This window comes from Odocoileus virginianus, chromosome 28 (genome assembly GCF_023699985.2).
Source record: "Odocoileus virginianus isolate 20LAN1187 ecotype Illinois chromosome 28, Ovbor_1.2, whole genome shotgun sequence".
NCBI lineage: Eukaryota > Metazoa > Chordata > Mammalia > Artiodactyla > Cervidae > Odocoileus > Odocoileus virginianus.
In genome coordinates, this window is record NC_069701.1 from 43,489,733 (window position 1) to 43,506,727 (window position 16,995).

The window sequence follows — 16,995 nt, forward strand, 5'->3', positions numbered from 1 at the left end:
ACAGTCACAAATAAAGTAAAAGTTAAAACTGCACCCCCCAACTCCCTCTAATTCCAATCTGGCATTATCAACATGAGTGTATTTTAGGGATAATTGTTCAGCTTTCTGTGCTAATGTGGACATGGAGAGCTCTTTTTTTTTTTTTTCCTGCTAAAACAGGAACATCTTAAGGTCACAGCTGTAGATGGAACCCCTTCTTTTCAGCAGTTGCGTAATATCCCCTAGTTGAGCTGTATCACCACGTAGGAAATGATCGCTCTGCTGTGGAAAATCATATTATTTCCAGATTGTTTGTTGCACTCTGTTGTTCCGTTTCCATGGCACAGGACGCCGCAGTGGGCCTCCTTGTTTACGAATCTCTGTGCTGACATGTTCCCACCAAGACTAAGGTCCAGAGGGGGCTGGAAGAGCCAGGAGATGTTTGCAATTCAAATGCAACCGACGAGAACAGAAAGACTAGCAGAAATATGGAAAATAATGTAAATGAGAAATTCACGTAGCAAAGGAAGCCTGACGGCCAGCAGGTACACGGAAGAACCAGTAACAGTGGTACCCACGTGGTGGAAAATGACAGACGAGACCGATCCATCATCCCAGCTGTGGGAGGGAGCGGAGGGTGTCCGGCACGGCCAGGAACCCCGCCAGCTCTGCCCAGGCCTCTCCCGGTTTCCCACAGAAAGCCCCGCACCGCGAGAGACCCCTCAGACCCGGGCCCCCCAGAACAGAGCATGCGGTCAACCTCTCTCCCCCGCGATCGTCGACAGCAGACACGGGTCTGCGGGCACCTGTCCCGCCCGCCTCTCTGACGGCGTTTCTCTCCTGAGGCTTTTCCTAGCTTCGTCCCCACGGCCCAGCACCACCGCATCAGCAGTGCCCAAACAACGGTGGTGACACGGGCGGTTTGGGAACCACAGTCCGCGTTTCCTTCTTTCTTGTTGGCGTATAATGGCTTCGCCATGTCTTCTGGGTGTCTGCCGCACAACAAAGTGAGTCAGCCGTAGATTTACACAAACTCCCTCCCCGGAGCCTCCCTCCCACCCCCGTCCCCAGCCCAGCCCTGGAGGCCGCAGCGGAGCCCCTGCGCGGTAGAGCGGCTGCCCACTCGCGGTCTGCCACCCACGCGGCGGTGGATGGATGGCAGGGCTACCTTCTCAGCTCTTCCCCACGGGGCCCACACACCCGCTCCCCAAGGCTGCATCTCTGCTCCTGCCCTAAGTCAGCTCACCGGTGCCATCCCCAGATCCCACAGCCGTATTTTGCTTCTCTTTCTCTGACTTCACTCTGTACGGCAGACTCTAGGTCGATCCACAGCGCTACGTGGTCCATATTTTCAAGTCCTGCTCCCCACTGGCTTTTGAAACACGATGTTTTCCCCATGTAAGCAGTTTCTTTGCATTCTTGTTTGACATTGGGCTTTGCAGGGAATGGTTTTATCAAATGCTTTGTGGGCGTAAGTGGAGAGGCTTTCTTTCATTAGGTTTTCCAACAACCAGCCATCTCTCGTGTTCCTTTGTCCGGGGGTGGGGTACCCCAATGGGCATAGTGTGAGGGATACAGTTCTTTCCCTCTCCAGAGTGAGGAGCCCCAGCCTTCCCATCTCTCCGGGCGGAAGAAGACGGGCCCTCCGCTCCGTCAGCCCCAGCCCTGCTCAGCATCTTGACACCCAGAGGCCCGCTTCCTGAGTGAGGACCAGCCCACGCGCCCTTGAAGGAGGCGCCGTCCCCCGTGGCCGTGGACTTCTCCCCGTACAGCTGTGCCCGAGTCCTTCACGGCGTGCTGAGATTGGATTTTGGAAAAAAGGAAGATCGTGGTCACATGCCCGTCAGAGCTGGAAACTGTGGGAAAGAGGTGAACAACAGGATTTCAACCCAAATCCGGTGCAGGGCAGGCCTGCTTCCGCCCCCATCCCACAGTGACCCCGCGGCCCCTGGGCCCCGGTAACAGGGGGCACAGATGGGTCCCCGGGGCTCCGAGTCCCCGCTGGGCTCAGAGGTCACCACCCCGCTGGGCCTGGCCTGCCCGTGGGGACCGGGAGGCCCTGAGGTCGCCCTCCAATCCTGACAGCACAGGGTCCCAGCGTGGGTTCAGAGCAGGACAGCCAGCTTGTGGGGTCAGGACGCTGACAGGCCGCTCCTGGGGCCACCTCCCCTCCTGACCGGTCACCGCGGCCTCTGGCTTCCACATGGAGCTGAGAACAGGCCAGTGTCCGCCTGCAGCCACACAGACGACCTTAGTCTTTCCGCGAACACCGCCAGCAGTGGCGCCCCGGCTCTGTGGGCTCTGCAGGGACCCTGCCGGCCCTACGTGGCCGCACACAGAAGCACCCTACTGACTGTGCCCCGGCAGAGCGGCAGCCACACTGGGCCTGCGAGGCGCTCGCCTTCCAGGCAGTGGGAGGTGAGTTCCGTGACTCCCAGGAGAGCCCCCCCATCCTGGATCTGTTCAGCTTCTCCGGAGTGCAGGGAGGGGGCTGTCCCAGACGCCTACTGCTATCAAGAAAGGCACACCGTGACTCGGGGGCCTGCTTGGCTGCTGGCGGGAGGCCCCGGCGGCGGTCCCTGTGGTCCTGTGACTTGTTTACCGGACACCAGAGAGGCTCAGCCCCGAGGGAGGCCGAGGTGGGTGGGGGCCCCGCGGCCTGGCCTGGGGTCCAGCAGCTCTGCCCCGGGGCTCACGTGTGCCCCAGGTGCTGCTGGCCAATCGAAGTCCCACACGCGGGCTCCAGAAGCCCCAAGGGAGCAAGGAACTCTTCTCTTCTTGATTCAGAAAGATCCTTTCTTTCTCTTGTATTTTGACAGGAAAATAAGCCTGTGGCCATGTGACCCCCCCCAATGGGGCCTGGTCCCATCTGACACACCTGCCCCAGCCGGCGAGGACCCCGGCCCCGGGACCGCGTCAGCCCCCAGCTGGTCCCACAGGCTCCTGCGGGTCAGACTCTGAGGCAGGCACTCCCGAGACAGGCAGCACACTCGGGGTGGGGGAGCAGCCCCCGCCCACAAGGCTGCAGGAGCCCCTCGAGAGTGTCCCTGGGGCCACCTCCCCACCCGTCATCTACCCTTCATCAGCTCGGGCTGCGAGGGCTCAGCCCCCACGCTGGAGAGAGGCTCAGGTGGGGACACACAGCACCTTCCACAGGCGGCTCGTCTGGTGCATAAACGGGGGTCAGTCACGGAGAGCCTCCCAGCAGAGGCTCCGGGACCCCTCCAGGCTCCTTGCCCAGGACACCCGGGGAGTCTCTCACTTCCAACCGTGAAGGAGAAAGAGGCGGAGACGGGGGAGAGGCAGGGGCCGACTGGAGGGGGCACCCCTCCTGCCCCAGGCCCCTCTGGACCCCGGGGGAGGCTGGGGTTGGGGCTCACAGCAGCAGGGCCTGGGGAGGACAGGAACACGCCAGGAGGGCAGGGGGACTGGGCAGGGAGGCTGCCCATCCTGCACACGGAACACCAGGGCTGCGGCCTCATCTGGAGCCCTGGGCTCAAGGCACGCGGGACCCAGCGAAGCTTTGCTCCTGGGAAGGCTGGGGCGACAGCGCCACCTGGTGGTCATCTCTGCACACGCCACCCGGCCCCCCTCCCTGGTGGGAAAAGGGTATTTCCCAGCACAAAGCCCCCCAGCCTTGCACCCCACTCGGGCAGAAGGTGACTTTCTCCTTAATTACGCAGCTGAATTCAGGAGCTTACTGAGCTCACCAGGAAAGAGCTACAAGTTCCTAAAAGCACTCTTGGAAAAGAGGCCAGGAGTGCCTATCCTGGCATCGGCTTCCCCCAGAGCGTACGCCATGCATGAACATGACCTTGGCACATCTGTCCAGAGTGGCAGGGTGGGGGGTGACCCCAAAGATCTGCTCCATGTCTTCCGAACGCTCCCCACTTTTGAAACCATGGGGGCAGTTACGCTGAGAGGTTCTAGCCACCACCAGGCCCCGGTGATGTCACAGACGACGTCGCAAGATGTGGACATCCTGGCGCCCTGACGGCAGCGCTCCAGGGCTCAGGAGAAGAGGGCAGGCAATTTCAGGAGGCTCTCGTCTCCCCAGGGGGACGGCTCGCTCTGCGTGTTCCTGCAGCCCGGCCTTGGCCAAACACCAGTCCAGATGTTGCCCTGAAGGTGCTTTCCGATGAGATTAGCAGTTAAACCAGGAGACTTGGAGGAAAGCAGACCACCCGCCCTCTGGGGGGGTGCCTCATGCAGTCAGTCGAAGGCCTGACGTGCCAAGACTGAGGTTTCCCAGAAAAGAAAGGCTTCAACCTCAAGATGGCAACACAGAGAGCCAGCCTGCCACCCTGCCCGCGGAGCTCAGATGCATCCCCTCCACCAGCTGCATGAACCAGCTCCTTACACTGAACCTCACGGAGAGACAAGACCAAAAGGATACACACCCACCGGCTGGCTGTAGCTCAGGGTACCGGGAGGTGTGCACCTGCATCCCAGGAAATAGAGACGTGCCCACGGCTGACTGGAGCCGGGCGTGGCCAGGGCCCCGGGTGGGTGTAGGGGGGCAAGGCTGTCGGGGTCCACCTCGTGTCCCTGGTCTGGGAAGCTGAGAGGCCCCCGGGAACGCTCATCCAAATCTTCCACATTCAGTTACTGAGCAGCACTGAACGTCCCACCTGACCCCACGCGGACAAACCCAGGGGCCCAGTGACTCCAGATCTTTCGCCTCTGGGAGACTCTTCTGAATGACGCCCTCTTGCTGGCAAAACCAGGAAGAGTCGCTTTGCCTGGGCCGTGGTCACCCACGTGGCCGTCAGCGAACCAGACTCTGACCTGCATCCTCAGAAAATGGGTGACGTGTAAGCCTACAGCATCTTGAAACCGGTGGGTCTCATCAGACAAGCGCTTCACCCCGTGGTGCGTCTGTCGTCTGTCGCCACCCGAGGTTCTGCCGGTCATTCCAGTGCAAAGACTGGCTTGAGGTCTTGTGCCTGTTGTGGAATCCTGCCCCAAGGCCACAGGGCCGAGGCCTTGCCTTGAGGCCGCGGCCACAGCAGCAGAGCCCAGATCCAAGGTCATCTCTGGGGCTGACTGAGTCCCTCTGTGATTGTTGCCAGAAGCCCCCCGACCATCGCCAGCAGGCTTCCTGATCCGTTAGGCAAGAATGCCCATCCCCGAATAGCACCCTAACCGATCACCTAATGCCAGCCTTCCAGCAAGAACTTTCTTCGTCTCGAGGCTGTAAAAGTTGGCTGCTAACCCGCAGGGCGCTCTCCCTGGCCGATGGGGGTTGGCCCTCTGCACTCGCAGGGCTCACATGGACTCTGCTCTCTGCTCTCGATAGCCTCCCTCCTTTCTGAAATGCTCTGTGTCCGGACATTCTTCTCCAGCCCGCACATGGACTGCCAACGACACCTGTCCCTCCTGGCAGGTCGTGGGCAATGCCTTCTTCTCGGCTCTCTGACGTCACAACCCCCCAAAGTCCCCGGGAACCCGACAGCAGAGTGACCTCAGCCCCAGGTCCTGGGACCCTTGTGGCCGGACCTGCCTCGAGCAGCCAAGGAGAGGGGCGCCTCCGCCCTTTCCCCGCCCGGGTCTGCCGGTGCAGGGAGGTGGGCCAGGGCGCTGCTGACGAAAGGCAACCTGTGGGATGCGGTTACCCCCCCGGGGGGCAGGGAGGCAGCTCAGGGCAGGCCCCACACATTTCTGGGGACCGTGAACATGGCGCCGATGGGTTCAGTCACAGCTATAAACCATGGGCAGCGTCTGGTAGGCAGGACACTGCCCCCTGCCCAGGCCCTCTGGCTGCAGCTCTAAACACAGACGGCTGCAGTTTCCCCCAAAGGGGCTTTCTTCCAGATGGTTCCTGGTCCACGAGGAGCTACCGCCCAGGACGCCCCGGCCCCCAGAGGGCGCAGCGGGCGCCCGAGCGGCTGGTCCCCACAGAGGCAGAGCTGGGGTCTGCGGAGAGCGGTCAGCCGCCCACAGAGGCACAGCTGAGGCAGGACTCAGGGCCTGCTCACCACCAGAGCTCTGAGTTACCGAATAAAGTGTGAGTGGACCCCCTTTCTCCATGTTTCTGCCTTAAACAGTGCTTACAAACTCAGCTAACGTGTGTTTTTGTCATTTTGAAGGTAGCCAGAATCTCAAGAATTCAAAAATTAGAATTCCCCCGATGTCACCCACTGCTGGCAGACTGGGCTTCCCAGCGCGGATGCGAAGGCCTCTGAGGCCCAGGCCCGCCGGCCAGCCAGGCCCGCCTGCCGCCCCCGCGGCGTTCCCAGGCTGAGCCTCGCTGCAGGCTGCAGACAGCGCCTCTCTGCACAGCCGGCCTTATCTCATAGCAGCAGCTGTGGGAGAGATTAGCTCTTAAGATGAGCTCGGATTTGAAATATTTTCACCAAAGACAGAAATGTTTGAAGATACCAAGTTCCCAACGTCAGTTTATCGAAAGGTATTTGGGCCTTTGCAGGCCAGCACTGATGGCCGCTGAAATCCGCCCGCTGGGAACATTCCATGGGGCTTTACGGCTCCGCCGCAGACCCTGGCCGCTGTGGGGGCCGCTGGGGGCGGGGGCTCAGAAGAGGACGGGCTGGCTGCCTTTCTGAATCCCTGCTCTGGTCTCACGGTGGGAAACGGGTGGGAAGAAAAGCATTAAGGGAAACACAGCTTGAAACCCATTCCCTGCCTTAAAGAAAATTACATGAAATGGCGATTCTTTTGCACGGGGGAGATGTTACCATGAACACACTTTACTGAATTTTCGTTCTTCAGACACACACACCACACACACACTCCAGTTTCAGGCTTCCATGAGCCAACCATGAAATACTGCTTCGAAATCAGTATCTTTGTGAGTAAGGACAGACACCCACTGCCTGGTACCATGGCTAGTAGAGTCCACTTACCTGGGTTCAAATCAACTAGGTTTTACCATTTTCATGTCAGCCCTAAGGGGGCTGCCCTGGAGGCTCAGGCGGTAAGGGATCCTCTTGCAACCCAGGAGACCCCTGGGTTCGATCCCTGGGTCACAGAGATCCCCTGGAGAAGGGAATGGCTACCCACTCCGGTATTCTTGCCTGGAGAATTCCATGGACAGAGGAGCCTGGTGGGCTATAAACCATAGGGTTGCACAGAGTCAGACACAACTGAGAACTAATATTAACATCAGCTCTCAGTTCAGTTCAGTTGCCCAGTCGTGTCCGACTCTTTGCGACCCCATGGACTGCAGCACACCAGGCCTCCCCATCCATCACCAACTCCTGGAGCCTACTCAAACTCTAAGGGTTTACAAAACATTTTGTTTGACATGATAAGTAGATTTGTAATATTTAAAACTGCCTGTGGGTTCTGTGAAACGCAAACTTTTGAAGAGACTGGAAGCAGAGAAGGACAGAAATGAGACCCTGAAGTTGCCCCTGGGGTCCAGCATGGTCACTCCCGCACATCAGGAGTTAAACAGCAGAGACATGTTGTTTGTTCCCAAATAGCCCGTTAATCCCCTGAATGGAAGTTCCCATCCCACGGCCCCGGGTTACTTATGGCTGTTACTTGCTGTAGATAAGTTTGCTTTCAGCCTAGGAACCTTGCAAATAAGCAGAGATAAGAGAGGCAAAGTAAAAATAACTGCTAACAACTTGAAGCTTTGCAGGAGCCTTGAGATCCAGCCTACGTGAGCAAGCAGCAGGACAAACAAATGTTCTGCTCCCTTGAAGGCCAGGTGGCTCCACGAAGTCTGCAGTCTGCCTGCACCCTTTCATCACCAATCCCCTGCTCGCCATTTCCATTAGTGCAAAAGAAGCTGCATCCTACCCCAAAGAACGTGGTTCTTTAGGGCATTAGTCCACCATCTTCTGGGCCTGCCAGCTTCTGGATAAAGGCACTGTTCCTTCCCCAAGACCCCCGCCCCGGACTCCCTGGCCCGCTGTGCAGCCAGCCGTACAGTCTTGGACTGGGCAACAGAAGGACCCTGGGAGAAGGAGTGAACACTCACAGCTTCACATAAAAAAGCTCACTTCCGGGCCTCCCTGGCGGCTCAGTGGTGAAGAAGCCTCCTGCCAGTCACCAGGAGGCCCAGGTTCGATCCCTGATCTGGGAGGACCCCACACACAGGGGAGCAGACGAGCTCGTCTGCCACAACTATTGAGCCCGCTCTCTAGAGCCCGGGAGCTGTGACTGCTGGGCTCACATGCCACAGCTGCTGATGTCCTCACGCCCCAGAGCCCGCGCCGTGCGGCGAGAGAAGCCGCCACAGTGAGAAGTCTGGGCACCGGAAGTGGCCCCGCTCGGCAGCAAGGGACCCAGCACCACCAAAGATAAATGGACATCTTTGAAAAAGCACACTTATCAAGTCAGAAAGAGAAAGACAAGCATCGCACATTAACACGTATATATGGAAACTATAAAAATGGCACTAATGAAGCTGTTTTCCGGGCAGGAATAGAGACTCAGACACAGAGGAGAGCCCTGTGGACACAGAAGGGGCAGGAGAGGGTGGGATGGGTTTCGTGGGTAGCACTGAAACCCAGGAACTACCGTGCGTGAAACAGATCACTAACAGGAAGTCGCTTTCACACAGGGTTGTCAGGCTGATGCTAAGCCTGGTGACGACCTGGAGAGATGGGATGGGGTGGGGGGCAGGAGGGAGACTCAGGAAGGAGGGGACATATGTATGCCTCTGGCTGACTCATGCTGGTATATGGCAGAAGCCAATGCATTAGAAAGCAATTATCCTCCAATTAAAAGTAAATACATTTTTAAAAAGAGTAAATTAAAACAAAACCTTCTAATACATGCATTCACAGCAAATGTCGCCGTGGTGATCAGGATCCCTCATCCAGGAGTGCTGCAAGCATTCAGCTCCTCAGCACTGTTACTCTTCTCAACACGCTGATCCAGAGAGCGATGAAAACTAAGGAAAACGCATTTTGCCTCCATTTTCCCCCATTTCCAACACTTTTCCTTTGTCACACAGCCTTTGGATTCTCTGTTAATAGCTTTTCACTGTTTTCTCTTTGTCTTTCAGTCTGTGTGGCTCGCCGGGCCTATCTTTAGTTCAGATTCTTTCCTCGGCTGTGTGGAGACGCCTGATGACCTTTTTAGGAGGCATTTTTAGTTCTGTTACTGTGTTTTCTTTACTTTTCTCCTTTGCCTTTCACTTCCCTTCTTTTTTCAGCTTTTTATGAGGCCTTCTCAGACAACCATTTTGCCTTTTTACATTTCTTTTTCTTGGGGATGGTCACTGCCTCCTGTACAATATCACAAACTTCCATCCACAGTTTTTCAGGCACTCTGTCTATTTGATCCAATCCCTTGAATCAGTTTGTCACTCCACTGCATAACAGTAAGGGATTTGATTTAGGTCACACGTGAATTGGCACCCACTCCAGTACTCTTGCCTGGAAAATCCCATGGATGGAGGAGCCTGGGAGGGCTACACTCCACTGGGCCGCACAGAGTCGGACATGACTGAGTGACTTAACTTGAATGGTCTAGTGGTTTCCCTACTTTCTTCAGTTTCAGTCTGAATTTGGCAATAAGGAGTTCATGATCTGAGCCACAGTCAGCTCCCGGTCTTGTTTTTGCTGACTGTATAGAGCTTCTCCATCTTTGGCTGCAAAGAATATAATCAATCTGATTTCAGTATTAACCATCTGGTGATGTCCATGTGTAGAGTCTTCTCTTGTGCTGTTGGAAGAGGGTATTTGCTATGACCAGTGCATTCTCTTGGCAAGACTCTGTTAGTCTTTGCCCTGCTTCATTTTGTACTCCAAGGCCAAACTTGCCTGTTACTCCAGGTATCTTTTGACTTCCTACTTTTGCATTCCGGTCCCTTATGATGAAATGGACATCTTTTTTGGTTTTAGTTCTAGAAGGTCTTGTAGGTCTTCATAAAATGGTTCAACTTCAGTTTCTTTGGAATTAGTGGTTGGGGCATAGACTTGGATTACTGTGATATTGAATGGTTAGCCTTGGAAACTAACAGAGACCATGCTGTCGTTTTTGAGATTGCACCCAAGTACTGCATTTCAGACTCTTTTGTTGACTATGAGGGCGACTCCATTTCTTCTAAGGGATTCTTGCCCACAGTAGTAGATATAATGGTCATTTGAGTTAAATTCACCCATTGCGGTCCATTTTTGTTCACTGATTCCTAAAATGTCAGTGTTCATTCACTCTTGCCATCTCCTGTTTGACCACTTCCAATTTGCCTTGATTCATGAACATAACGTACCAGGTTCCTATGCAATATTGTTCTGTATAGCATCAGACTTTATTTCCATCACCAGTCACATCCAGAACTGGGTGTTGTTTTAGCTTTGGCTCAGCATCTCCATTTCTTCTGGAGCTATCTCTCCACTGATCTCCAGTAGCATATTGGGCACCTACTGACCTTTGGAGTTCATCTTCCAGTGTCCTATCTTTTTGCCTTTTCACACTGTTCCTGGGGCTCTCAGATAGACTCATCTGAAAGCAGAGCTCCAAAGAATAGCAAAGAGACATAAGAAAGCCTTCCTATATGATCAGTGCAAAGAAATAGAGGAAAACAACAGAATGGGAAAGACTAGAGATCTCTTCGAGAAAATTAGAGATAGCAAGGGAAAATTTCATGCAAACATAGGTACAATAAAGAACAGAAATGATATAGACTTAACAGAAGCGGAAGATATTAAGGAGAGGAGGCAAGAATACACAGAAGAACTGTACAAAAAAGATCTTCATGACCCAGATAATCACGATGGTAGAGCCAGACATCCTGGAATGTGAAGTCAAGTGGGCCTTAGGAAGCATCACTACAAACAAACCTAGTGGAGGTGATGGAATTCCAGCTGAGCTTCTTCAAATCCTAAAAGATGAGGCTGTTGAAGTACTGAACTCAATATGCCAACAAATTTGGAAAACTCAGCAGTGGCCACAGGACTGAAAAAGGTCAGTTTTCATTCCAGTCCCAGAGAAAGGCAATGCTAAAGAATGTTCACGTTACCACACAATTACACTCATTTCACACACTAACAAAGTAATGCTCAAAATCCTTCAAGCTAGGTTTGTGAACCGAGAACTTCCAGATGTTCAAGCTGGATTTAGAAAAGGCAAAGGAACCAGAGATCAAATTGCCAACATCCACTGGATCATAGAAAAAGCAAGGAGAATTCCAGAAAAATACCTACTTCTGCTTCATTGACTACACTAAAACCTTTGACTGTGGTCACAACAAACTGCAGAAAATTGTTAAAGAGATGAGAATACCAGACCACCTCACCTGCCTTCAGAGAAATCTGTATGCAGGTCAAGAAGCAACAATTAGAACTGGACATGGAATGACAGACTGGTTCCAAATTGGGAAAGGAGAGCATCAAGTCTGTATAACTGTCACCTTGCTTATTTAACATATATGCAGAGTACATAATGAGAAACGCTGGGCTGGATGAAGCACAAGCTGGAATCAAGATTTCCAGGAGAAATATCAATAACCTCAGATATGCAGATGACACTGCTGTTACGGCAGAAAGCAAAGAGAAATTAAAGAGCCTCCTGATGAAAGTGAAAGAGGAGAGTGAAAAACCAGATTTAAAACTCAACATTCAAAAAATGAAGATCATGGCATCTGGTCCAGTCACTTCATGGCAAATAGATGGGGAAACTATGAAAACAGGTAGAGACTTTATTTTGGAGGGCTCCAAAATCACTGCAGACAGTGACTGCAGCCTTGAAATTGAAAGACTCTTGCTCCTTGGAAGAAAAGCTATGGCCAACCTAGACAGCACACTAAAAAGTAGAGACAATACTTTGTCAACAAAGGTCCATCTAGTCAAAGCTATGGTTTTTCCAGTAGTCATGTATGGATGTGAGAGTTGGACCATAAAAAAGGCCGAGTGCTGAAGCACTGATGCTTTTGAACTGTGGTATTGGAAAAGACTCTTAAGAGTCCTTTGGACTGCAAGATCAAACCAGTCAATCCTAAAGGAAATCAGTACTGAATATTGATAGGAAGGACTGATGCTGAAGCTGAAGCTCCAATATTTTGACCACCTGATGTGAAGAACCAACTCATTAGAAAAGCCCCTGACGCTGGGAAAGATCGAAGGCAGAAAGAGAAGGGGATGACAGGATGAGATGGTTGGATGGCATCACCGACTCTGGACATGAGTTTGAGCAAGCTCCGGGAGACGGTGAAAGGCAGGGAAGCCTGGCGTGCTGCAGTCCATGGGGTTGCAAAATCAGACCCAACCGAGTGACTAAACCACTACAGTGTTTCCTATTTCAAGCATTTAAACTTTTTTGTTTATTTTTTAAATTTATTTTTAATTGGAGGATAATTGCTTTGAGAGTGAAGAAAGTGTTAGTCATTCCATTGTGTCCAAGACCCCATGGACTGTAGCCCACCAGGCTCCTTTGTCCATGAAATTCTTCAAGCAAGAATACTGAAGTGGGTAGCCATTCCCTTCTCCAGGGGATCTCTGAACCAGCGATCGAATTATGGTCTCCTGCATTGCAGGTGGATTCTTTACCATCTGAGCCACCAGGGAAGCCCAGTGTAATTTACTTTTAACTGGAGGACAGTTGCTTTACAATACTCATTTGTTCCCACCAGACAACAAAGTGAACCAGCTACATGTAGACACGCATCCCTCTCCCTTGAGCCTCCCGCCCCCGCCCTGGGTCATCACGGAGCAGCAGGCTGAGCTCCCCGTTGTACGGCGGCCCCCACCAGCTGTACATGCTACACGCGGTCATGTGTATGAGTCCACGCTGCTCGCTCAGTTCATCCCCCGCTCCCTTCCCCTGGTGTGTCCACAGGCCATTCTCTACACCTGTGTCTCCACTCCTGCCCTGCAGATAACTTCATCAGCGCCGTTTTATTGTCTCTTCTAATTCTGATCTTCCTGCTGCAATTACCAGTGTGACTAGAAGACCCCCCATGCCTCCTCCCATAGAAAGTCTTCAGCCCTAACCGCCATCTGGGCCGCATCATGAGAGGTGAGGGGCTCCTTTCCTGGGACAATTGTAAGCACAGATGGGCTCGTCAACAAGTGTCCGAGGCTGGCGCGCTCAGCGCTTGGGTATGTGCTGTCACATGTGGCCATCCATCTTCTCCCGTCACCACACGTCCCGCTGGACAGACACACAATCTGCTTATCTGCTCTGCAGTTTATGGACATTTGAAATGTTTCCAGTTCTGGGTTCTTTGGGATAAAGTGCCTTTGAACGTTTTTGCATCTGTCTTTTTGGTTAACATCACCATTCACGTCTGTTGGGGTATATAATAATCAGGGGGGATTTGCTGGGAAACTGTTTTTGAAAGTAACTGAGCCAAGTTTTGCCCCTTCAACAGTGTGTGAAAGTCCCAGCTGACCTCACAGCCTGGCCATAGCCATGAGGTCTGTCCAAATATTTTGCACATTTTTCCATGGGATTATATGTCCTTTTAAAATTATTCACAGAACTTTAATAACTTAATTATACTTAAATTATTCATAGCATCCTGATCATAGTTCTTTGTCAGATATATGCCTTTCCAACATCTACTGCAGGGCTCCTGGTTGCCTTTCATTTTCTTAATAGTTCTTCTTAATGACGTATTTCTTCAATCTTAGATGTACTGAACCATCATACTTCGCCCTTCAAGAAACACAGGTCATCGTAAAGTTGTCCTCCTAGGACTCCTGTCTGTGCTCAGAACACTGGAGTGGGCTGCCAGCTCCTTCTCCAGGGGATCTTTCCGACCCAGGGATCGAACCCAAGCCTCCTGTGCCTCCTGCTTTCTTTACTGCTGAAGTGCCAGGGAAGCCCTGAGGTTCCTATAACAGCACTATCATTTTTAACCTTTCGCATTTAGAAATGCAATGTCTCTGAAACTGACTTTCGTGTATGGTGTGGGGTAAGGGGTAAACTCTTTTTTCCAACATGGACAGTCTGTTTATCACAAACCATTCATCCAAAAAACAAAAAATGACCCTTTCCAAGCTGGGCTGCAGATTCACATTGGTTATAAACAAGGCTCTTGTATAAGATGAAGGGACCCTTCACAAGTATGCTGTGCAATGCAGTAGCCGTGAGTCACATCTGGCTATTTAAAATTAACTACGTACTATTCGTGATAAGCAGCTTCAGTCCGACTCTCTTCGATTCCATGGACTATAGCCCTCCAGGCTCCTCTGTCCATGGGACTCTCCAGACAAGAATACTGGAGTGGGGTGCCATTCCCTTCTCCAGGGGATCTTTCCGATCCAGGGATCGAACCCACATCTCTTATGTCTCCTGCATGGGCAGGTGAGTTCCTTACCACTAGCACCACCTGGGAAGCAAAACTAACTATAAATAAAATTTTAAATTCAGTTCTTCAGTCTCTTGGGTTACTTTTCAATGGCTCAGTAGCCAAAGAGCGTGTTAGGGTCCAGCAGATAGGACCGCACAGACATGGAGTAAGGCTAAGAGGACAGACAGGCCGTGCGTGTCCAGCAGATAGGACCGCACAGACATGGAGTAAGGCTAAGAGGACAGACAGGCCGTGCATGTCCAGCAGATAGGACCGCACAGACATGGAGTAAGGCTAAGAGGACAGACAGGCCGTGCGTGGTTTGTGCCGCTCCATCAGTCACCTCACAGTGCTTCCTGCTCCTTTCTCTTAAACACTCCACCTTCTTTCTGACTCTTGATGTCAGGGAAGTGAATCCTCCAACTTTGTTCCTCAAGAGCACCTTAGCTCCTCCGGGGTCCTTTGAATCTCCATATAGATTTTAGAAGCAGCTTATCACTGTAAACAAAGTGTACCTTCTGGGGTCTTTATATTGAGGACATTGATTCTATATATAAGTCTCAGAAGAATTGTCATCTTTGTAATATTGGCTTTGCAAATCCATACACATAATATTTGGCTTTATCAACTTCCCTCAAAAATATGTCACAATTCTCATTCATTCTTTCTTTCATTTCACACCTAGATCATTATTTTCTTAAATTCCCTTGTTAATGATACATTTTAATGTTAATGAGATGATTAGATAGCATCATTAACTCAGAGAACATGAATTTTGCACAAACTCCAAGAGATAGTGAAGTCTGGCATGCTGCAGTCCCCCGGGTCCCAGAGTCAGACAGGACTTAGCGACCAAACAACAACAACAAAATGATACATTTTAACTTTCATTTCTAGGCTTTTTTATTGTAACTTGTTCAGTTCAATTCAGTGGCTCAGTTGTGTCCGACTCTTTGTGACCCCATGGACTGCAACATGCCAGGCCTCGCTGTCCATCACCAACTCCCGGAGTTTACTCAAACTCACGTCCATCAAGTCGGTGATGCCATCCAACCATCTCATCCTCTGTAGTGCCCTTCTCCTCCTGCCCTTAATCTTTCCCAGCATCACGGTCTTTTCCAATGAGTCAGTTCTTCACATCAGGTGGCCAAAGTATTGGAGTTTCAGCTTCAGCATCAGTCCTTCCAATGAATATTCAGGACTGATTTCACGATGGGCTGGTTGGATTTCCTTGCAGTCAGTCCAAGGGACTCTCAAGAGTCTTCTCCAACACCACAGTTCAAAAGCATCAATTCTTTGGCACTCAGCATTCTTTATGGTCCAACTCTCACATCCATACATAACTACTGGAAAAACCATAGCTTTGACTAGACAAAGCTTTGTTGACAAAGTAATGTCTCTGCTTTTTAATAAACTGTCTAGGTTGGTCGTTGCCTTTCTTCCAAGGAGGAAGAGTCTTTTAATTTCATGGCTGCAGTCACCATCTGCAGTGATTTTGGAGCCCAAAAAAATAAAGTCTGTCACGGCTTCCACTGTTTACCCATCTATTTGCCATGAAGTGATGGGAGCAGATGCCATGACCTTAGTTTTCTGAATGTTGAGCTTTAAACCAACTTTTTCACTCTCCTCTCTCACTTTCATCAAGAGGCTCTTTCATTCTTCTTCGCTTTCTGCCCTAAGTGTGGTGTCATCTGCATATCTGAGATTATTGATATTTCTCCCGGCTATCTTGATCCTAGCTTGTGCTTCATCTGGTAGCAAAACATGATTGCTTTTTATATTGATCTTGTATCCATCTATCTTGCTATATTAACTTAATGATTATAATAGATTTCTTTGACCTCATACATTTAAAAACATCTTATTCATGAGCTTCCTTGATGATCCAGTGGCTAAGAGTCTACCTGCCAATGCAGGGGACACAGGTTCAGCCCCTGGTCCAGGAAGATCCTGCATGCCAAGGGCCACCAAGCAGCACGCCGTGACTGCTGAAAACCACACACTTGCTCCAAAACAAGAAGGTTGCTGTGAGTTTTATACATTTAAAAATCAGACAGGAATGTTTACTGCTAGTCACGGTGTGCTGAATGTTCTGTTAGGCTGTGGTTCTCAACCAGGGGTAGTTCTGTCCCCCAAGACACTTGGCAGAATCTGGAGACATTGGCAGTTAGGGTGCAGAGACATGACTTAACATGTGCAGTGCTGCTGGGCACCCGTGGGCGGAAGATAGGAAGCATCTAACATTGCCCCGTGCCAGCCACAAAGACCTCTCTGCCCCCAGATGCCAGCTCACATTCCCATGCATTCCCAGGGAATCTGCATGTCGCGCTTTTCAGATCAAGGGAACAGAAAGTCCTGCTTTCACAAGGCAGAGACAGACACGACCTATGAGACAGCTGTTTACATTCCTTCCTGCTTCCCAGGACTAACTGATGTCTCTTGGTCCAAGAAGGAGACTTGGGAAGGGGCAGCTGTGGATCTGTTTGATTCCAGAAGCCACCCCCTTGAGGCCTGAGGGGGCTCGTGAGCAGAGGCCGGGGCTCCGAGGGGCAGGAGGAGCCCCGGGTCCGGCAGAACTCACCGGCTTGGACCAGACACCCCCACCCCCAGCTCAGCCCTGCCCCGTCCCCAGGCTCTCACCGCAGAGACATGGCGTCCGCGGCAGAAGCTGGGTCATCCAGAACGGCCTCCCTCCATCCCGGGGACGACGCTGACAGACAGTAGATTCCAGACACGGATGTGCTTGTTCACACAAACACATGATCACACGTGCACATGTGTTTACATCACGTGAAGGAATTATC

The 16,995-nt window shown here is 51.8% G+C and overlaps 1 protein-coding gene across 1 annotated transcript in view; it reads right to left on the reverse strand.

Moving 5' to 3' along the window:
- Positions 1 to 1,056: 1,056 nt before the first annotated feature.
- The window catches only part of LOC110130980 (uncharacterized), a 151,354-nt gene continuing 135,415 nt past the window's right edge, over positions 1,057 to 16,995 (reverse strand). The window contains exon 6 of the transcript XR_011484450.1: positions 1,057 to 1,835. The gene's annotated coding sequence lies outside the window, so the exon portion shown is untranslated. The remainder of the gene's footprint in view (positions 1,836 to 16,995) is intronic.